Source organism: Zalophus californianus, chromosome 15 (genome assembly GCF_009762305.2).
Source record: "Zalophus californianus isolate mZalCal1 chromosome 15, mZalCal1.pri.v2, whole genome shotgun sequence".
NCBI classification, from domain to species: Eukaryota; Metazoa; Chordata; class Mammalia; order Carnivora; family Otariidae; genus Zalophus; species Zalophus californianus.
The window spans coordinates 7,037,488-7,060,858 of NC_045609.1; the positions used below are offsets into that span (position 1 = coordinate 7,037,488).

Below are 23,371 nucleotides of genomic sequence, written 5' to 3' on the forward strand. Positions count from 1 at the left end.
CCTTGAACTAGTTATGTGACCTCAGGCAAATCAGACTTTCTCCGGGTCTGTTTCTTCACCGGGGCCACGGCCTGTGGGTGCATCCCGTGCACTGGGCACCCATCAAGCACTCTGCACATACCGGCTCCTGATGATCCCACAATGCTGTGCGGTAGGTATCACCACCCGCACCTCACAGCGGAGAAAACTGAGGCCTGAAGTTAAACATCTGGCCTCAAATGGCAGAGCGAGAAGACAACGCAGGCCATGTGGGTCCAGCATGTGCTGCAGCAGCAGAGGGCCTCTGGGATTCCTCCCGGCTTCACCCTCCACGAGTCCCGGATTCTAGGAATGAGCTGTGCTCCGTGGGTCCCATTCGTACCAGGTTTTTGTAGCTGCTCAGTACCCTTCACGAGTAACAGAGCCTTAATCTTCGAACACGGGAAGATTTAAAGCAGCCACCAAAAACACTGACTTTAATAAAAGGTCACCCTGAAGTGAGCTAAAAATGCATTCGGTGTTTCAAATGCTCCTTGACTATCCCACTCTCGGTTAACGTACGAAGAACTAAGTTATTAGCTAAATTGAAAGGTGGATTGATGCAAGTCAGAGGAAGGTTTTGCTTTTGGAACAACTGAGACTAGAAATATGCCCACAGCCAGTTTCAAGGCTCACTGACGGCCGATGGACCTCTCCCCACCGGGGACCCCAGGAAGTTTACCTTCCACTCTACTCCCAGACAAAACAGGGAAGGAGAGCCTGCAGAGAGCTCCTGGAGAGCCTGTCTTCATCTGGGTTCAGAACATTTCACAGAAAGGACGAGCTAAAATCTGAGACTCTGGCACAGAGTGTGAAAAACCCACCCTAGTTCACGTGCATTTCTTTTTTACAGATCACATTTGCGGCCCACCCTTTCTTCTTTCAAAGTCTCTCCCTGATCCAACTCAACCCTCATCCAAATGCATGAATGAAACGACCACTTTCGAGATCAGAGATTCTAGGGCTCCACTGCGCACAAAGTTGAGCTGTCTCGTTAAAATGCAGATTCCTGGCCTCTCACCCATCGGTTATGGTTCAGTGAGTCCGGTATGAGACTCAGGAAGCTCCATTTCTGATACACACTCCCCCCCCCTTACACACCTGCATGTGCACACGCCCCCACCTCCGCCCGGGGCCCCTCCCCCTCCCACTTCCCACGCTCCACACCGAGCAGAGGCCACAAGAGCAAAATCACAGCCTAGAGGATGGCCCCATCCCGCCTAGGAACAGGTGCATCTGCGCACGGTTCCCAGCGCCCCACCCTCGAAGCTCTGATCCGGTCAGTGCGGCGGATCCTCATTGGGGGGAGCTCCAGTTCTTCCCGTCCCCCAGGAAACCTCAGTAGCTATGTCCCCCTCCCAGTATCAGGGCGATAAGTCTGCGGGGCCGGTGGAGGCCCCCTGGCCATCGCTGCGTCTGAACACTCATTCCCCATCATTCTCCGGCATGCCCGTACATGGTGCCTGCAGGAAGGCCTTCCATCCACAGGCTAGGTGGCTCCACGGCCACTGCAGTGATCGTCATTCGGCGAGAGCAAGGTACGACAAAAGAGACCTCTATAAAACACCGAGACACTGAAAACCAACTTAAATCGTCTTGCATAAGAGGCTCTTTTTATGGAGCTGACTTCCTATGCCATCTGTCCCATAGTGACCGGGGATTCGGTTCCCAGGATCCGCGGGCGCAGGGTTTCTGATTACACTCGCATCTGCTTCAGAGCGAAGGTGCTGACAGCCCGCCTCCAAGTGCCACCAGCGGCACCGCTGACAGGTCCCGGGGCTCTCGCGCTGGCCCCGAAACCCTGGGCCTGCCAGCAGGAGGGCCATAGGAGGCTGAGGGGTCAGCCCGAAACACCCAGGGCCCTGTGAGACTCTGGGCCTCAGGCCAAGTGCGAGAACCTGTGGTCCAACCAGACATCAAAATGCACCACACAAGACCCCTGCACCCACACACCTTCCTGCTCTTGTTGCTTGAGCCCAAACCCGAGTGCTTACGACAGCCTGGACAGGGCATTTAGAATGCTGGCTTTCCTGAACCCAGGGAACAGCATGCAGTTAGAGACCCACGCAGGGAGAAAGGATCTGGCACCGTGTGAAACAGACAACACACACCAGCAGGAAGAGAGCAGTGTGTAAGTCAGGGCTGGGCTCACTCTGGGCGGAAGGGCACGCACACCTCTAGAGGGCTGGGAAAGGTCTACTTCTTAACCTGGGAGGTGGAAACCCGGATTTACCTGGTGATGGTGAATTTCTGTTCTATGTACTCTAATGGAAGTGCACCATTTTTCTAAGCGCTAAATAGGGCTTTACAGCAAGCCCGGTGCTCTGCCGATACCCTTGGGGCCTGCCCGTCCCCGGGCACCTGGCTCATGGCGGGCGGGGGAGGGGTTAGCGCACTACCTTCTTCTTGCCCTCGATGGACTTTCGACTGTGTTTACCCTTTACAGCTTTCCCTAGCTCTCCGGTAAATAAGCACGGTGCTTACGTACTGCTGCCCTACCCTTCTCTCTCCGAAATGAGCACTGAAGGGCAGCAATTGTCCCACTCAGTGCCCGTGGGCTTAGCGCAGGGCCTGGCACTCAGCAGACACAGGAGGTGTCTATAGGACACACGAAAACAAGAGTCATCCTCTAAAATCCGTGCCATAAGAAGACGCGTAAGACCCCGTGTCCCACGCCATCCACGCGGACGCCGGGCAATCTGGCAGCAGCAAAGCCGATGGCCATGTCATCTGCTGCAGGGCAGCATGGCCTTCCCCCACATCTGCTGGCGACCGACAGGCCGCACGCGTCAGGCTGGAGATGAGAAAGGCCTCTTCAATGCTGCCAGGTATGTTGCATCAAAGATACACCTGGAGGCGCGCCTGGGGGGCTCAGTCGTTAAGCATCTCCCTTCGGCTCAGGTCATGATCCCGGGGTCCTGGGATCGAGCCCCGCATCGGGCTCCCTGCTCCGCGGGAAGCCTGCTTCTCCCTCTCCCACTCCCCCTGCTCGTCCTCTCTCTCTCGCTGTGTCTCTCTCTGTCAAATAAATAAAATCTTTAAAAAAATAAAATAAAAAGATACACCTGAATAAGCAGCAGTTCAGGGCGTGGGTTTGGGCGTCAGGCATAAGCCGATTACCATCTCAGCTCTACCACTGACCAAGCAAGTAACGCCGTGAATGCCTCGTTCTGCTAGCAGGTGCCATGTGCTGGGAACAGCACCTGACTCTGGAGCCTGGAGCTGGCCTCGCCGACTCTGTCTTCTTCCTCTTCCTCTGGGAGGGATGCAGGAGTTAACCCGCCACAGTGTCCAGCACCTTGTCTCCATGTTGGGGTTTCCTCGTCCACGGGTGGGTGCTGGTGGGATGGGAGCCCACCCGTCACAGATGCTGAGAGGAAGCCGGGATGTCCCCCCGCGCCCCCCGATCCGCCGGCACCCAGTATGTGCGCACGTCCCCGAGGCTGCCGCCAACAGATGCTCCCACCCAGGGCTCTGAATCTGCAGCAAGTGACACAAAGGGCCAGACAGAGCAGGTGGCCACCGAGTGACACGGAGAGGTCTGTCCAGCCGGGCCTGGCTGCCACCAGCAGGCGCATCCTCACTGGGGTGTCCACAGCATGGTGGTGGCTCTCCTCCCGTGGTACGGTCTTTGCTCGGGTTCTGACCACCCAGCCTCCTTTGGTAACTGCTGGATATTTTTCCAACAAATGCTTTTTCTGCTCAAGCTCTTATTTGCAACCAAGACCACATGGACCGAGGCTGGAAAATTCTGACAACCTCGGGCTTTCGGAAGTGTAAGAGGAAGACAAAAATAAAACATCAAAAGCAGCTAAACCAGAGAAGTGATAGCTCAGAAAATGAGACTGAGCAAAGATTCACACCGCAGAAGTGGTGTTCCACACGTCTGCCTGGTCTTTCTTCTCTTACCCTGACCTTTCCGACAGCACCCTCATTTCTGCAAATAGACACTTCCTCTGTTCGCTTGACCCAGTGGAGGACATTACAACCAGAAAACAGATCGATTTTCTTTGTGCTACTCTGTCGACAGCTTCTTCTGTTCTCGAATTTCTCTCTGATTCTTGGAAACCAGAAGACCGTGGATTACTAGACTGACTCCTTAGCATTCACGGCAGTTTAACCAACGTTTATTAAAGGTCCACTGCGTGCGAGGCATTTGTAGCTTGAAGTCGTAAGAGACAGAGAGAGTACAATTTAAATCCAACTGACCCATCTGCAATTCAGGCTTGAGAATTTCATTTCTAAATGTAAAACACCCAGGTGATTATGTTGTGAGTATTCTGGGTTCTACACAATATACTCCAGTAGCACAAAACCAAGAGGCTCTGCGAGATGGCCTGCAAGCCAGAAGCAAACCGCACACAGGTTCTTTTTGGCGTTAAGGCTTTCAATCAGTTCCTTAAAACTCTGGATTTCTATTAGGGTTGGAAGACCTGGCTCCCCACCCCCCATGCAGGCCACCGTATGGTGACGCAGGGCATGTTCCAGCGGCATCTGCTCTTGGGTAAGGGTCACGCGGCTCTCCAATGGGTCACAGGGCCCAGGCTCTGCGATCGTTTAATATCCAACCTACTTCGCCGATGTGTCACCTGCCTGGACCCCAGAGGCACTCGACTTTGGGATTCCTGCTTCAGATGCATCACAAAGCGGGCTTTAAAAAACAGACGCGCACACACACTTATTTCATATGCTCCCAAGTTTCCTTTTTCCACAGGGAAGAAACAGGGGAAGAGATCCTTTCCCACTTCAGTCAAGCATTCCCTGAACCTTAGACTTTCCAGAAATATTTAATGTTTAAACTACGGTATTTCTTGGTTCATCGTTACATTGTGTATTTAAATGTTTGCCTTCAGGAAATCATGAAACGGCCGTTGTGTCTCCCCACCCTCGTCTCGCTGCCACCTGTCGGGCGTGCGAAGGGGACCAGGGACGTGGGTCCAGCTCACTTGGGAACATGTTGCACGCAAGATCATTCAGATGCTTTTTGCCTTGACCATCATGTTCCCAGTGACGTTCGAGCATCTTCATTTCAGGAGCAAAAAGCATCTGGTACTGTGAGAACAATATTTTTAAACAGCAATATATACATATTTCTATTTCCTCCAAATGTCCTTTTCCTCCCATTAAAAGGAAGCAGATGAAATTCCTCACACCTTTTGTTATTACGTGGCCCCAAAAAGAGCCTGAAGGTAATGCTGCTCGGTCACTCTCGGTGAATGCTCGACCAAAGGAAGGAGTGCGCGAAGGAGCAAACACACCGAAGGACAGAATACCAGTACTTGTGAGCCAGAGGACCTACGAGGACCCTTCCCCGTCTACACCCCAGAGTCCCAGGCTGCTGCCCCCCCCCTTCACAGCGGCCAGGTCACACCACCACCCCCGACCCCACCACGTCCACCCCATTTGCAATTCCCAGCCATGCTTCCTGACCGCTCCTGACAAAACGACCTCCCATCTGCACTCCCGGCTGCCCCTCCCGTACATGAGTAAGGGAACCGAATCTACCAAGCGCTGAGGCGGAGTCTCTCTGTCTGGGGACAAGAAAGTGCAGCCGGAGACAGCTGCAGACGCAGCAGTGACGTGAATGGGAAGTCTGGGTGTCTGGGCTCGCTCTCAGGGTTTTCTGCTGACCTAGGAACGCAGGGCTCCGTTTCTTAAAACAGTTTTACACTGGCAAAGGCCTGCAAACTGTTAGCCTCTGGGGAAAGATGCCAGGAAAACCAGAGTTTATAAGGTGATGTAACTTCCCCCCGGTCACAGCCAAGAAGCCGGAATTTATACCCAGGCCCGTCTAGGGCTCTTGCACACCACTCACCAACAACAACTGAACAGCCCACACAGGAAAATCAGAGAGAAACTACCACTGCCGTGCATTCTGTAGACGTTCTGACCCCGACATCATCTCTTTAACTAGCAACAGAAATGCGCTAGGCGTCCCTCAGCCGGCTAACCACATCGTGTTGGGGCAATTCAGGTTTGAGGGCAAGGACCACCTCTTCTAAGCTCACATCCCTTCTTCTAGTCAAAATGAAGTAACTCCTGAAACTACGACCATGGGATCAGCTTCATAAGCAAGGATGCTAGGATACTGTATACACGGGGTTTCCTAAATATGAGAGGAATCAAAGTTCAGTGGGACCCTTTCCACCGCTTATACCCCCAACATTCTCACATACTGGAACAAAAGGGTCAAAATGCACAACACCCTGCCCATAAAATGACAGAACTCACCAGATTCAAGGGTTCTGGGCAGTATGTTGAAGGTGTAAATGGGGGGGGGGGGGTGGAGACAGGTGACAGAAGGGATCCTCAACCAGAGCATCACAGTCATCTGCTCTGCATACTGGGTGTCTGGAAAGAAAAAATACACACATACACACACACACACGCACGCACACACGCACGCACACACATGCACGCACACGCACGCACACACGCACACGCACGCACACATACATTTAAAGAGCAAGTTCCATTGCTAAAACCAAGACTGTGACCTTGCCAAAATTAGTAGGAAACACAGTACTGCAGAGAATGTCCACTTGTTTGTTAATTTTTTAAACGAAATATAAACAAGTTGTGGATGTCTGCCAGTTGGAAAGAGATCTTTTTTGTTCTGCTTTTCTGCCCTTTCTGCATAAGCTCTTGTCCTACCCCCCCTCACTCTCCTCTCTTGGTGTACAGGTTAGGGGAACGAACCACAGGACCTGCCTCCATCATTAAAGCAGAACGCAGCCCAGAGCTTGGAACGCTAACCGAGAACCTTCCAGAAAACTTTCCTGAAAGCCCCTCCCCAGTGAGCACCACTGCAGGCAGCACCACGCTCGGGCTCCAGGGCCCACACTCGACCCCGAAAGTGATGGCAAATACATTTCCAGTGCCTTCTGAAGGCCTTTTCTAAGTTCAACAGGAAACCACACGAAAAATAAAGCAAAGCAGTATAACCGTTCATCTCAAAAACCACGCGCTTCTGATCTTCCCAGGGCTATTTGGCTCCCAGGGCCCCAGCCCCATTCCGCCTCCCCGCAGAGCACCACCCTCCACTAGAGGACCACCTCAGGAGCATCACACTTCCCACGTTAGAGACCAGGGGACCCCCAGAGGCCACGTGGGAGCTGGAAACCCCCCCAACCAGCCAGCACTCTCCCTGGGCCCCAGCTTCTGACCGAGAGACGCCCCACAAGAAGGTGGGGGACAGACATGCTAAAGCAGCTCATCCACAGGTGAGACCCCAGCCCCGTTATGGACCCAACAGCGAATCTCCCAGTGTTACAACAGTGGCCCCCCCAAAAGGCACCAGATACCGGGGTCTTGCGTGAGAAGCCAGCAACCTCTGAAACCCCTCACCAAAGACGCTGAAGTCAGAGCCTGTCAGCCTCCCCCTGTCCCTCTCTCCTTCCAGGGGCCACCACAGCTGCAGCCGGAGGAACACACGCCTTTGAGCAGAATCGCCGAATTCCATAAATGCCACCCTTTCTTCTCCTCCCCCTCCGAGAGCAGGGGGTGTCCCACAATGGACAGAATATTTCATTCACGCTCTGTCTGAAGAGCAATTTTTTCCACGGCGAGGCAACGAAGCGGTTAAAATTCTCAACCCGACGAGGGGGCCTATTCAGGGCAATCTGAAATCACAAATGACAAAGCTGGGGTCTGTCTCATATAGGTTCGGAGTCACAAAATCAGCAAGCTCAGAAATGTAACTCTTCCTTTGCCAGCATCACTGTTCCTGGCATCACCCGCTTACACTGTAGGGCACGCATGTGATGAGTACAAGCTGTAATCGACACACACGCGAAGTGCAACATCACCTTGGCCATTTACATGATGGTTGCCACATAATCTAAGTCACCTGCAAACTGTAAATGTCTGATTTCCTCCCACACTCTTTTCTAGCAATCTACGAAGAATGGCACAGAGCTAGGGCGTCATGCCCTGGGAGCAAGCTAGCTCTGGCCGAGACCTGAAACCGTGTTTTCTGCAAAGAATGCTTGTAGTTCTGCTTTTAATTAAAAATAAATAAGTAAATTTAACTTAATTTAAGAAAAGGTTTATTTTCCTTTGCTGACCCTCAGAATTTAAAAAAGTCTTTCGAAAGCCTTAGGGTGCTTCGGTGAAGCTGAGGGTAAGCAAGGAAATATTCCGCTCGCACTCGGGCAGGAGGCTGGAAGGCAGACGTCGTGGCAGAGGCACCAGCTCCAGCCATCCACGAGGCTGACAGAACTCGGGGAAACCTCGCCCGCACGCTGGTCAGCTCTCCTGTCATCGTGGGCAGGGGTGCCCTCAGCCCCACAAGCTCTGCTCCCTGCCCGAGTCACAGACACAGCTCCAAGAATTCCCTCGCTCCCGGACACTCGAAGAGACAAGGAGACGGCCTAGGAGGGCAGGCGGGAGAGGGACAAGGACACAGAGGAGGAGAGGGGGTGCTGGCTGCACAGACAGGGTCCCTCCCTAACCTGCAGGAATCCACAAGCATTCACAGTTGCTGTTTTTACACCCTCGGCAAACAAGCAGGCATCTCTGCAGGACCGGGCTTCCCATTCTTTGTAGCTCCACCTCAAGACCAAAACAAGAAGGGCCCCGAGATGGTCGGTGGCTTTAAGAACAAGAGTAAGAGACGGGGCGCCTGGGTGGCTCCCTTCGGCTCGGGGTCATGGTCCCAGGGTCCTGGGATCGAGCCCCGCATAGGGCTCCCTGCTCGGCGGGAAGCCTGCTTCTCCCTCTCCCACTCCCCCTGCTTGTGTTCCCTCTCTCGCTGTGTTTCTCTCTGTCAAATAAATAAATACAATCTCAAAAAAAAAAAAAGAAGAAGAACAAGAGTAAGAGACTTTCTAAACTTCGGAAGTCTATGAATCTCACTTCCTCCAAGGGTTACAGAGCAATCACAAGTCAGTGCTTTTAAGGAGAAAGCAGTCTCTGGTTTTGCACGCAGCCCTCCCTGGAGAGAAGTGAGCGTCTTGGGGAAGATTCCTCGGCAGTCAGCACAGGGGTTCCCTTCGTTGGGGGGGGGGGGGGCGGGGGGGTGAGGTCAGCGGGGACAGAAGGGCAGAAGGGCTGTTACCGCCCGGAGCCTCCCCTGACGCCGCTATCTTGTCGCCCCCGGGGCCAGGAGCCAGGAGCAACCGTGGGGTTATCAGGTGCTGCCATCCACGGCTGGGGGGTGGAGGGGGAGTGCTCCACAGAGGACACGTCCAACACGCAGGGAGGACACAAAGCAGCCACGTGTCACCACAAGGGCCACATCTTGAAATAATCCCAGGTCATCGGCCTCTCTTAAAAGAACCACGCTACACTGCCCTCCTAAAAACTGCTTAATTTCACCAGACACCTGCTCTCAGAATTCAGGTTCCTTTTTTACCAGAGTTTTGGAGGCCCCCCTGACAATCTGAGTGTGAGCGTTCTGTTGAAGCATTTACTAGGGATCGCAATCACAAATACAGCCTCCCTCTCCAGGCCGTGTTTCTGTCCAGTCTGGCCAGCGGGAGCGCCCTTTGTGGGTGGTCAAGGACAAACAGCATTAAAGCCTATTATTCTGCTCTCTATGTAAGAAGGCTTAATGTGTCAGCTGCATTTTAATCTAAGGATTATGCGCTTACGCTCGGAAAATTCCTTTTAGAAACATCAATAAAGATCTTTCTTTTTTTTAAGGATTCTTATTTTTTGTCTCAAAGCCTATTTATTTATAAGTTGACTGGTACTTTATATCTGAGACAAAAGCCTTTGCTAAGAGAGGAGGCAGCTACTGCAGAGTTACCAGCAAAGCCGGGGTCTCTACTGAGACCATCTAAATACACATCACGCCTTAAAAATAAGAAAACGCCAGGGAAGGCTCGCCACTCCTGGCTGGTGAGCAAACACCAACCCTACCAGCCCTGCCCTGGAGTTTGGTAAGACTTCACACTGACTTCCTGTTAAAGACAGAGAAATGAACACACAGTCCATCTGCTTCCTAAAACCCCCAAACAAGAACAATTAATGCTTTTTAAAGCATAAAGCCACAGGGACAGAGACAACAGGAGAGGTTAAAAGTTTAGACTGTTCAGAGCTGGAGGGCAAACAGACGTTGGCAACAGACTTGGCAGACGCAAGAGCCCAAATCTTCCAACTGGGGAAGCCTCGTTCTCAAGCATGAGCAGACATTCAGGGATCACCAGGCACACAGAGCAAGTATCTAACATGAAAGCCAGAAACGGGAGGGGCAAGAAAGCAACATAACAGAAATTAAATTATGCAGGGGGAAAAAAAAAAAAAGCTTCAAAAAGAAGGAAAAACCAGAGGATTAATCCCCTCAAAGAACTAAGAGAAAATACTCTGTTCTGAAATCACAAGATTCTGCAAAACAGAAGCATCCAGAGAACAGCCACCAGGAGAAACAGAGCAGTCAGAAAATAAAACCAGAAAACATGAAAATGTTAACAGAAGATGAGAAAGTGAAGTTGAGAAAATACTCTGTGAAAGAAAAAAAAAGAATGGGAGCAAAGCCAAGGTAGCTGCAGGACAGGTGAGCCCGCACTGATGGGAACGTCGGAGGGAAAGAACAGAGAAGGCAAGGGGAAATCATTAATGACTTGGAGAGAATTTCTAAAAACGAAGGCCGTGAGCTTCCAGCCTGAAGGTGCCCATGGGGATCTCAGCACAATAAATGAAAAGAGGCCCTCCCCACCAAGGAACGTTCTCACGACATTTCAGAACACTGAAGATAAAGAGAAGAACGAAGAGTCCGAGAGAAAAGGAAAAGTCAGCCCGACAAGGGGCCGGGCATCAGAAGGTGTGAGGCTTTTCTCCACCTGCACCGGAAGCCAGAGGACAAGGCACCAGCCCTCCCCACTCTGGGGTTCGCAGACGTCAAGGCGGGACTTCCACACCCAGCCAGACTGTCAACTAAATACGAATGTGACATTCTCAGACTCAAAATGACTCCGAGGTCTTACCTGCCGCATGTAATTCGTTAGGAAGGTTCCAGAAGATGTGGTCCGCCACAACAAGGGAGTAAACGGAGAAAGGAGAGAACATGAAGTGAGGGAAAAGCCAGTCCAGGAGGAGGATCCAAGAAACCCCGGAGCGGGGTTGAAGGAAGAGCCCGTGTGGAGCCGTGGTGCCCAGCAGGCCTGAAGGGGCAGCTGTCTGGATCTCACTGGGCACAAGCCTCCAGCAGAGACTCTGTCCACAAGATAAAACTGAAATACCTCAAGTCTTAAGATACTGGGAGCAGATTCACATTCACAAATTAGTGATCAGTACACATATTTTTTTAAAACAAGACAATTATGAGGGCGCCTGGGTGGCTCCATCAGTTGAGCATCCAACTCTTGGTTTCGGCTCAAGTCATGATCTCAGGGTCATGAGACTGAGCCCCACACTGGGCTCCGTGCTCAGCGGAGAGTCTGCTTGCGATTCTCTCCCTCTGCCCCTCCCCCTCTTAAAAAAAAATTTTTTTTTAATTTAAAAACACAAGACAGTGATTAAATCCAAGAAAAACAAAACCTATGTGCAGGAAAGTTCAAGTAATCCACGTATACCACACAGAAGTCTTGCCTCACCTGCGGGGGGCGTGTTCCAAGACCCCAGCAGGTGCCTGAAGGCTCAGATAGCGCTGACCTCTAGGCACCCCGCGTGTTCTCCCACACAGGCACACCTACGATAAGGTGTGATTTCTAAATCAGGCACAGTGAGAGATTAACAACAAGAACTCATACTAAAGTGGAACAATTATAACAGACTGTAATGAAAGTTAAGCGAGTGTGGTTTCTCTCTCTTTCTCTCAAAATACCTTGCTGTGCCGCACCCAGATTTCTGGTGATGCTGGGAGATGAGACGAAGTGAGGGGGTGACGCAGGTGCCGTGGCCAGGCGTTAGGTGACGACTGACCCCCTGACCTCTCCGAGGAGGATCATCTGCTTCTGGACTATGGCTGACCGCAGATACAGGGGCCTTACCGTGAGCGAATCCGCGACTCCTGCCCACGTGGCAGAAGATAAACAAACACCACACAAGAGAGGGGTCGGGGGCAGAGCATCAGCACAAAGGGGACTCAAGGTGCTGTGGGACTATATAACCCTTTAAGAACCAAGCTGGTACCACTGTAGTAAAAAAGACACGAACCCAAAAGAGAGGAGTGGTGCAGCGTGCGCTTAGTGTGTCAATGTTGTGCCACCTGCCGGCTTACAAAGTACCTTCCCACGTGTCTAACCCCTTTTACCAAACTCTGCAAGTCAGGTCGAAGGGAGTCAAGTAACTTGACCGAAGCGACACAGAGGGACAAGGTGGCAGAGGTGGGGGCAGAAAGAGCGCGTGCGCAGTGGGCTCACGGTTTATGGTTCAGCCGCTGTGAACGGTGTGGGTGAGGGTCTAGAGGGCGATGAGTCGGCCAGATTTCGGACCTCAGCAGTTCTCAAACTTGAGTGTGCCCAAGAATCGTCTGATGCTCCATTTACATGAGGTGTCCTGAGTAGTCGACGTCACAGAAGAAGTAGAATGGTGTCACCAGGGGAGAGGGGAGGAGGGTGGATGGGTAGAGTTTCAGCTCTGCAAGATGAAGCCTTCTGGGGATCCGTCTCATGACAAAGTGAGTAATCTTAACATTACTAAACTGTATGCCCCAAAATGGTCAAGAGGGTAACTTCGGTGTTATATGTTTGATTCAATTAAAACAGAAGCAGCATCAGGGCGCCTGGGTGGCTCAGTCGGTGAAGCGTCTGCCTTCGGCTCAGGTCATGATCCCAGGGTCCTGGGTTCGAGCCCCCTGCTGGGCTCCCTGCTCAGCGGAGAGCCTGCTTCTCCCTCTCTCTCTGCCTGCCTCTCTGCCTACTTGTACTCTCTGTCAAGTAAATAAAGAAAATCTTTTAAAAAGATTTTTAAAAAATAAAATTAAATTAAATAAAACAAACAGCATCACCTGGAAGGTTCATGAAAACATGGATCGCTACACCTCACCCGCAGGACCCTCATCCAGTAGGTTTGCCTGGGACTTAAGAATGTCTACCCCTGGGCGCCTGGATGGCTCAGTGGGTTAAGCGTCTGCCTTCGGCTCAGGTCATGATCCCAGGGTCCTGGGATCGAGCCCCATGTCAGGCTCCCTGCTCGGTGGGGAGTCTGCTCGTCCCTCCGCCTCTGCCCCTACCCCCCAACTGATGCTCTCTCTCTCAAATAAATAAATAAAATCTTAAAAAAAAAAAAAAAAAGAATGTCTACCCCTGACCACCAGGCCATGCTGATGCCCCTGTTCTGGGAACCAATTTTAAGAACCACCGTTCTGCTTCAAGGGTTCCAAGTCCCTAGCCGGGGAAACTAAGAGCACAAGAGGAGAAGACTGGGGGAGGTTAGCACCTGGACATGGCACACTTGGAAAGTCCTCAGGGGACTCCATCCCCCAAGCAGCTGGAGCGCCGCTGGCTGGCCCAGCCCCCACCCATGGCGGTTAGACTGTGTGTGAGTGGTACAAGCAAGCCTGTGGTCACTCCACCACGCACGGGCTCGGCCACAGTGGGGTCATGGCGTTGTTGAGAATCCTAAGTAGGATAATCATCACAAGAATCTTCTGTTGTTGACATTCAGGAAACAGGGCTGACCGGGATTTCCCACCTATAAAAATGGGTCAAGTCAAGACAGTGAAGAAACTACTAATATTTAATCCCAGACTACTCAGCACGGCAAAAAGCTCCCAAGGAACTGAGAACAAAGTAAGCAGGACTAAATCTCAGAACCTATTATGATTCCCACAAGCATTTGGCAAACCGAGGGTCGTTTCTACAGAATTAGCAGCTAATCCCTTTATTCTCTGAATAGGGTTGGGTTCTTTGGACTACAAGTGTCACTGTAAAACCAGGTGTTGGAATCAATTCTCAAAACAGCACCTCCTTCATCTCAAGAGACAACAGAAGGCAGCGTGTTCAGACACAGGAGGTAACTGGAGGGCTCAAAGCTTTAATTCCCGAAGACATCCATATGGTAAACAACTTCTTGTCAACAGAAACCCGAACTGAAGACAAAGGCACAGTTCAGACAGATCTGTCCATTCAAGAAATATCTGAGCGCCTCCCACACACCGGGCAGCGAGCAGCAGGGTGGGCACAGGCCAAGGCCACGGCGCGGCCAAGCTGGCCGCGAAGCCAGCTCTGGAAATTTCGAGCAGCACTGTGTTTCTCCAAAAGCCCCTGCAGGGAGCCTCCAAACTGCAGGCCCCACCACGTTCTCCCTTGCGTGCACAGCTACGTCCTTGGGGTGTATTACAGATTACCCACCACGTTCTCCCTTGCGTGCACAGCTACGTCCTTGGGGTGTATTACAGATTACCCACCACGTTCTCCCTTGCGTGCACAGCTACGTCCTTGGGGTGTATTACAGATTACCCACCACGTTCTCCCTTGCGTGCACAGCTACGTCCTTGGGGTGTATTACAGATTACCCACCACGTTCTCCCTTGCGTGCACAGCTACGTCCTTGGGGTGTATTACAGATTACCCACCACGTTCTCCCTGCGTGCACAGCTACGTCCTTGGGGTGTATTACAGATTACCCACCACGTTCTCCCTTGCGTGCACAGCTACGTCCTTGGGGTGTATTACAGATTACCCACGACGTTCTCCCTTGCGTGCACAGCTACGTCCTTGGGGTGTATTACAGATTACCCACCACGTTCTCCCTTGCGTGCACAGCTACGTCCTTGGGGTGTATTACAGATTACCCACAGCGATTCTCTAGACTTCCAGTGTCTTGAGTCCACAGTACAAAGAAATTGTTGTCTTTGTCCTCAGAAAGCAGCATGACCCTCCTCAGACGTCTGGGTCATACCGAGGTCTGAGTCCCCGGGGCAGGCCTCCTTCAGGAAGTCAATCTGAGCAATTTCTCCACAAGACATTCTCAACACCGTGGGACGATCTTCTTCATGAAGAAACCGGTGAGGTAGCATTCTGGGGCGGCCCAAGCCTCTCCCCAACAGAAGCCATGTCTTCACCCCACGCTGCAGGGTCAAGTCACCTCCCGGCCGCAGAAATCTTAGCTTCCTCTGAGGTCCTAATGCTGGATCTCATTAAACAATCAGCCAACATTTCCAGGGTGAGTGCCAACCCTGGACAGGGCTGATTCTCCCAAGCATGTTGCCTGCCACCGTGGGACACTTAGGAGCATGGATTTCCTCGTCGTGATGCTCCCAAAACACACCCGGGGGCACTCAGTGTAGGGGAAGCCGAAGACCAAACTGCACGTGAGCACATCAGCAATGCTTCCTGCACACTTAGGTACGTCCAAACAGCAGGCTACTGTTCTGGAACCAAGGAGAATTTCCCTCTCTCCTCCCTGGACTTATTATTACTCCAAACACCCCCATAATCCTTACAAAGACCAGTGTGGGCACAAGAAGTCAGGAGACCTGACAGCAGATGTCACCCTTACAGGTCACATGACTCTGGACTTCAGTGCCTCACCCATCACATGAAGACACTTTGCTGGCGGGGCTGGTTTTAAAGATTCACAAGGGATAGACTAGCATGTATCAGGCACTGTTCTAAGAGCCCAGCACATATCCATTAATTTAGCCCTTCCCAGAGCCCTCACGGGTGGATACCTTCAACCCCATGGCACGGTTCAGGAGACTGGGGCACACAAGAGGTTAAGTAATGTGTCAAAATTGTCTGTGGCTAATAACCGAATCCATGCAACCTGGCCCCAGCATCCGGGTTCTTAATCACTTCTTCATCCCGCCTTCCTGATGCTCCTCTCAGGTCACACAAGAGAACACACCTAAAAATGCTTTGCAGGGGCACCTGGGTGGCTCAGTCCTTGAGCGTCTGCCTTCGGCTCAAGTCATGATCCCGGGGTCCTGGGATCGAGCCCCGCATCGGGCTCCCTGCTCCGCGGGAGGCCTGCTTCTCCCTCTCCCACTCCCCCTGCTTGTGTTCCTGCTCTCGCCTGTGTCTCTGTCAAATAAATAAATAAGATCTTTAAAAAAAATAATTTGCAAACATAAAGAGATGCATTAATTACTATTATTGTTATTACTATGCCAGCACCCACCGACCCTGTGGGAAACCAGGCCGATTTCTGGAGGGAAGCATCCCGCACTGCCCTGACTCAGGCCTTCATCCTCACCTGAACCAACACGCGGACCTCGGGTTCTCGGCACGAAGTGCACGACCCTGTCAGGACAGGCCCTTGGCCCGGTCCCAGAGGATCCCTGGAAGAGTGTGGACCTGAAGCTGCTGCGGGGCCCCCGTCTGCAGCCCGAGAAGGCAGCCATCGAGGACCCTATGACATCATGTAGCTCCCCTGACAAGCCCTTCCGGAAGTGAGATCCGCCGCCGGCTGTCGGCTAGCTACCTGAGGAGTCAACAAGGCTTCTTTCACTGACAGACACTCTGATTGGGTTTTCTGTGGATTGAAACCAAGAGAGTCATCCTGATACTCTTTCTAAACCACAACTCACTCTACCACGTGGTCCTCGTGTGCACATTAGCACTGACCCCTCTCCAGACGCAAAACCAGAGCCTGAGGAAGTCAACCTTAATGAGCTGGCCTTGACAAATTAAATGCCCCTGAGGCTGAAGTTCTGGGCGAAAGAGCTCCCTCTTAGAAGGTTAGAAGATCCAGGTTTTCTAATGCCACAGATCAGGTGCTCTTCTCCTCAAATTTGTTTCAGAACACTTTCTTTTTAGGCAAAGCAGTGAAGCCCACAGCTCCCAGTTTCGTGAGGAAAACAACGGTCGATCTTCTCAGTTCTCCCTTTTCATTTATCCCTAATTCTGCACCACTATAAAAAATGACTAAAATGAAGACCAGGACTGAATGTGTAAAAACATTTTAAACACAAAAGCGGAAAGTGAGAAAGGATACGTACCATTTCTTCCTCATAAAGAGGAGCTACACCTTCACTTTATGAATCTTGGCAACAAGACAAACCAGTGCGGAGTCTGGCCCCCAGTCGTGAAACTATTCCCCACCAGCTGACGTTCGTCTCCGTGGTTCCCGCAGAGGGCCCCTGCTGGGAGGCTCTCATTTCGGGGGAAAGTGCCCTCACCAGATCGCCGACCCAGAAGGTGACAAGGAGCAACCCGCCCGAGGTCAGATGGCCCCTAAGGCAAGGAGTACACACTGCCAGGACTCCTTGCCTTTTCCCATCCTTACATTATTACACGCAGCTAACCAACTGTAACTACAACATCCAGATAAATGTTCGGTCTCACTTCACTTTCCTAAAGGATGTCTCGAGGCTGGAATGAGGCAATGCAGCCGCGATGGCTTATGAGGGTTTGTGGAGAGGAGTCAAGGGCATTTCCTTTCTGTCTGTCGGAGGACAGTCTGGGGTGACGACGGGGCAGTGACTCTCACCCATAAAACATCTACGAGCACACATGAAAATGCTAACGGGGTTAAAACAATACTAAAAGTTTCACCTGTCTCCGTTCATGATGATGCCCTCTATGGCCTCCCATTAAGAAAAAAACGACTTTTACAACCTCACGAGAGCAAACAGATAAGCATGCCAACGGAGACAGATGAATCTGTTATACCACATTCCAAACTTTACTACCTCGTATGCTGTTCTTTCTGTTGAGTTTTATGATTTATTATTCAAGTAGCCTGAGATGGGTGGTCTGCTTGTGCTTTGATGAGCACGTCAAAGGTCACGGCCCAATCCAGATACATGACCTTACATGGCTTTACATGCTGTGTCACCACATGGAAACAAGCAGGACTTTGAGACACACTTAGAGACATGGCCATATCTAAATAGACCATATACATTTGCCATACAACTGAAGTAACCATTATGTTATGGAAAGTGCTTATCAAATTTATAAAATTAAGAAATATAACCAACATACACTCATTTAAAACTGAAGATGTGGTCATTCCGTTTCCATTTCATGCTTCTGTTCTGATGCATAGAAAGCACAGTCCCGGGGTGGAGCTTCCAGCTCACAGGAGCCTCTGGTAAGTTCCACAAGGGCAGGAGCCTATGCGACTACTGCCAGCTCATTACCCCTGACATACAGTAGCTTCTCGGTCAATATTTGTTGGATAAATAAAGGGATAAATAAAGGCATTCACATTAAAATTAATGGGCTCAGACTATTTCAAAACTACAGAGGTTATCACCACCGTGCCCTTGCTTTTATGAAGTAAAGCGCCGACGGCAAACATGCTAGGTCTTGCAGGCCACAGATCACTGCCGGAGCTACAGACCCTGGTCTCTTTCACAACCGTTCGATTCTGCTGTTGCAGCACAAAAGCAGTCACAGACGAACCATGAACAAACGAACATGACCGTGTTTGAATAAAACTTTGCTTACAGAAACCAAATTTAGCCATAACCACACCCAAATCCCACAGGAACCACTTCCACGCAACGAACATTCTATTCCCTAAAGGTTCGAAATCGGTGAGCTTGCCGAATTCAGTCAGACACATTTTACTGGGTCAAAAACTGGGCAATGCACATGTGCTTGTACTCCGCAGTGCCCATTCCCCTTACTGAGCAAACCCCCCCCCCCCCGCCCAGTTCCTGTCCTGTTATAGGCCCGGCCCACACAAGCCTCTGCATCTACACGCTCAACTCTGCGGCACAGCTGGCTTCCAGGGGTGTGGCCCACACCCGCACCTGTGGGTCCATACCCACAGCACAGTGCTCCAGAGCAAGCCCATGACTTTCCCCATCGAACATCTAATATCAGCACCTAATAAACTTTATTCACCAGCGGCCTGGTGTCTGATCTGTCCCCTCTGAGGGGGAAGTGGCAGAGGAGAGTGGGGAGAAAACGTGTTGTCAGCAGGGACCAAGGTGGAAAGGGACGTGCTGAGCCCCAGGAAGAGCAGCAGGAATCACTGCAGGACTGAGAAACCACACACGCTCTCCCAGCCGTGTCTCCACCTTCTGTCTGCCCCTGGATTCCTCTTTCATGGACAGCAGAAGCTGGACACCCAGGACGGCCTCCACGGTAGCCATGGGGATAAAACCCCGCGTAATCCTCATTTCTGCCAGGGCAACCCCCTCCCCAGCCCTGCAGAAACTACCTGCATCTAATAGAATGAAGAAACTGGTTTATTCTCACACAATGTGACACTCCATAGCAATGAAAATGAACAATCTGTAACTATCGGCAACAATATGGGATAACCTAATACACTGTTGAATGAGAAAAGCCAGACACAAAACAGTACAATCTGCATTATATACGACACGCACATTCTCTGTCTCTCTCTCTCACACACACACACACACACACACACAAAGAACAACAGACAATATGAAATTATGCTCTTAGAAGTCAAGAGCGTGGCTACCCATGGAGCGAGGTGGTGTGTAGGGTCCAGATGGGGGCATGAGGCTGCGGTGGAAATGTTCTGCTTCTTGATCCGGGTGCTGGACACAGGGGAGTGCTCGGTTTCTGAAATTATACTGACCTGTATATGTAACAAGACTGCACTGTCTGTGTGCATACCCTGGTTCAACAGACAGAGAAAAAAAACATTACCCCAGGTGCAGAGAGCGAACTGAGGCCCCCACACGGGCCGCAGACACCTTTCTCTTCTCGATCTGTCAAAGCCTTCTTGCCTCAAGTGGAGTCCCATTTTTCTCCTCCTCTTCATCGTCTTTTCAAAGCCTAACCAGAGGCCAAAAAGCAAAGAAACCAAACTAGATCATTCTGAGAGCCCTACAACTCCAGTCACAGCTCCTTCGGAATGCTGGGGTCTTTCCAAGAAACTTCACGGCTCTCACTAACTTTGTGTTCTAAATAAAACACAAGAATCTTAAGAAGCCTCCACTGCCCTATAAGGCTCACTTATAAACAAACTTCGTCTAAAATCATGCTCTAAACAGGCAACTGGAGCTCATAAACATCTATGAAGAAATGCTTGGACTCCCAGGGCCCATTGAGAGAGAACCCATCAACATGCAGCAGAGGGCAGCCCTTGGGACAGCACACAGCTACGCAGAACCACCGAGTGGTAGCAAGTGACTGTGTGGTCGTGACGCGTCACCATCTACACCTCTAATCACAGCGGAACACACCTGCAGGATTTGATGGGAGTTTCAATTCGAGTAGTCAAATCATGGTGCTGGGAATCACTGTGAATGTCTTGAACATTGGTTTCAACACAGTAACCTCAACTTGACATGACTGCATATCCCTGGCACATTCTCCTGGGAGTTCAGGCTCAAAACTCCGTGAAGATCTTCGAACCCGTTCAAGAACAGCAACTAGTCTACTTGTGAAAGCCGCAGGGACACCAGCCTCAGGAGCGCAGACAGGCAGAGCACGCGGAACAAGGAAAACACGGCCATCCTCTCGTGCAGGGCACATGGGCAAGTGCAAATCCCAATCCTTTATGTGCAGACTGTTCTCACACCAAACAGGTTCACACTGCCTGTCTGTCCTTTAAATAAAGCACTGCTTAAAGATTTTTGAAAACCTGACTTCATTTACATCGGCTATGAAAGGATCATAAATCCAAAATTACACCTTTCAATAGGAAATTATAACCGTGTTTAATTAAATGATTCTACGTCGCATAGTTTATGAATGTTCTAAAATGCCTCTCAAGGGAAAATATCCTTATTTTTAGGAGCTACATCCCAAAGAATTTAAGATAAAATGTCATGATGCCTACAACTTACTTTTACTTTACCATGCTTCAGCAGGAAAATGTACAAGCCCTCAAACACACACACACACACACACACACGCACAGACACACACACACAATATGGCAAAATGCTAACAAGTGTTAAATGTAGGCGGTGGATACATAGGAACTCACTGCACATTCTTCTAACTCTTCCATATGTCTGAAAATTTTAGGATAAAAAGTTGCAGAGAAATCTTTACACACCTCTCAAGCGGATGGCCGTCTTCTTTCTCCTAATGAAAAGTGAATGGCTAAATATGCCCAGGGGCGCATTCAAGGCCGTTCATGCTCCCTCACCCTGCAAGCAGAAGCAAAACAACATGTTACCACCAAGGATTTTTATTAAATTAAAGCTATTTCAGTTGAGAAAATGTTCTTCATTTATGACAAACCTCTAGATTAAAAAGGTGCTCTATCTAAATTGCTTTTAAGCAAGGAGAAAAGTGAGGAGAGAAAAAACTGATCCATCCCATCCTGAATGTGGGGAACAACCGTTAGCCTTGGCCACTCTAGAAAGTTCTGGGACAAAGAAATTCCTGATTAAGTATCTCTTAACTCACATCAATTTCAAGGCAGTGACACATTATGTCGCCCAAACCGCCACTCAGAAGAGAAGGGGAGCTTCCAAGGCCGGAGTGTGACTGTGGATTTCTGAGACCCCACGTGAGGCCCCCGTGAACCCTCGGAACCATGCCAGACTGCTGGGCCTCCCGGGCCTCCCAGGCAGACCCACCACGTGCCCAACGACAGCATGACAGTACGACAAGGATGTTCAACTAGAAAACACCGGGGATGAAACTCCTACTTAGATCTTCTGACCCCAAGCTCAAGGCATGTCTCACCATATAGGTGGCCCCCCCACCCCATACGATGCTCTCCTGAAAAGCAACCTTAAGGCCAAGAGGCCGAACACATTCACATGCCATCTGGGGGGAGGGGGTGCACGGCAGCTTGTTCCCTGAAGAATAATCATTCTTGGGACACCTGGATGGTTTAGTCAGTGAAGCGTCTGCCTTCGGCTCAAGTCATGATCTCAGGGTCCTGGGATCGAGCCCCACATCGGGGGCTCCCTGCTCAGCGGGGAGTCTGCTTCTCCCTCTGCCTCTGCCCCTCCCCATTCCCCCTGCCTGTGCTCTCTCTCTCCCTGAAATAAATTACTTAAAAAAAAATAATAATCATTCTCAATACTACCATCAATACTCTAATTATGATTACCAATTCTGTAACTATTACTAGTAATTAGACTTCCCTTTTAAACACAATAATCTTTAATATAATTTTGACACCATACGTATATTTTTTTTCTCCCTTTTTTCTCAAAAGAGCACACTGTTGGCCAAGGGAAGCAAAACAAGCATCACCAGAGGTGCCTTTTATCTTGGCCGCAACAAAAGGCAGTTATCACTTGCTGTTGAGGATATTTCCTCTCATTTTTGTAGCCAGCCAAGTCCCGTATAATGACATGCACGGCTCTACCACTGAGGACAGAGGCGGCATCAGAACCACTGAGGAACACGTGGTGTCCCCTTATGGCTTAAAGGGGTCCTTCATGCACTGGTCACCACAATCCTGCACAAAGAGGTTTACAGGTATTGATGTCCAACGTGTGAAGGCGCCACATACGAAAGCTTGAAGAAAGTGAGTCAGGGCCCCTGTGCCTGGCTTTCAGTCCCGTCTCCTCCACCCGCCAGCTCGATGAAAAACCGAGAGAACTGCCTCAAGCTGCTTCCTCACCTGGGGACTGGGGAGCACCTGTTCCCAAGGATGCTGCAACCCGCAAGGAGATAGGATGGGTCTCGATGCCTCACACGCCGGGGCACCTGGACCCCAGGAACACTCACCAGGAAGTTAGGCCAAAAGCTACCCAAATCCAAGGGAAAACACATGACGCTCCTTTGGAAACATCAGTTTTACTCAGAGATTTTGGTGAGGATAAGCATGGAACAGCAATTGAAAACTTGCTAATAAAACAAACATGCATTTCGAGCACAATGTAATCACAGCATGAATTAAGCTCAAACTCCTATCCTTACTGGTCCAGTTCATTTCCAGCTACACCCGCACTTGTAGGGGAACGGAGTGAGGGGTGGGCTCTCCTTTCCCATTAAAGGGGGTGTCGGGAGAACAGTTGAGGCTGGTAAAGACTTCAATATCACGGGGAGCCCAGGACACTACCGATGGTCCTTAGCCCAGAGAATTCTCCTCAAAAATCACGAGTCCCAGATTTCCACCCGATCTAGGGACACAGGTAGACGGACATCTAGGCACACGTGGTCCCGTCTACACCACACGTCCTGGGGTCCGTACTCCCCGGGTCCCTCTCTGCCCTGCCCACCCCCACCCCCTGCAGGTGCTGTCAGCAGCGAGGGCCCCCTCCCCCCCAACAGTCAGCCCCCACCACGGACTCTACTCCAGCCCCACACTGCAAACACGTGCGGCACCCACATCCTTGTCATGTCGATGAGTGCCTGCACCATTACTAATGCAAAATAAGCTTCCCAGTTCGGCTTGTCTATAAAAACTTAATCGTGAAGTAGATCAAGAAGTGCACAAGCACAGGAACCAGCCTTGGAGAAGGCGCCAATGATCCTGCGCCCCCCACCCACCCACACTGAGCAGACGGGGAGCTTCCTGCCCCTCTTCCTACTGCCCACTGAACGCGCACATCTCTCCATCCAGCTGGGGGAAACGGGAGTCAGATCTGAACGGCTGGGGTCCAGGGCAGCCCCCT

The 23,371-nt window shown here is 50.9% G+C and overlaps 1 protein-coding gene across 18 annotated transcripts in view; it reads right to left on the reverse strand.

The window, feature by feature from the left end:
- SGMS1 (sphingomyelin synthase 1) overlaps positions 1-23,371 on the reverse strand; it is a 263,991-nt gene that overhangs the window by 212,261 nt on the left and 28,359 nt on the right. For 17 of the 18 annotated variants that reach the window (XM_027596050.2, XM_027596054.2, XM_027596059.2 and 14 more), the window contains exon 2: positions 20,845-20,938. The exons of the other annotated variant lie outside the window; for it this stretch is intronic. The gene's annotated coding sequence lies outside the window, so the exon portion shown is untranslated. The remainder of the gene's footprint in view (positions 1-20,844; positions 20,939-23,371) is intronic. 18 annotated transcript variants of the gene reach the window in all.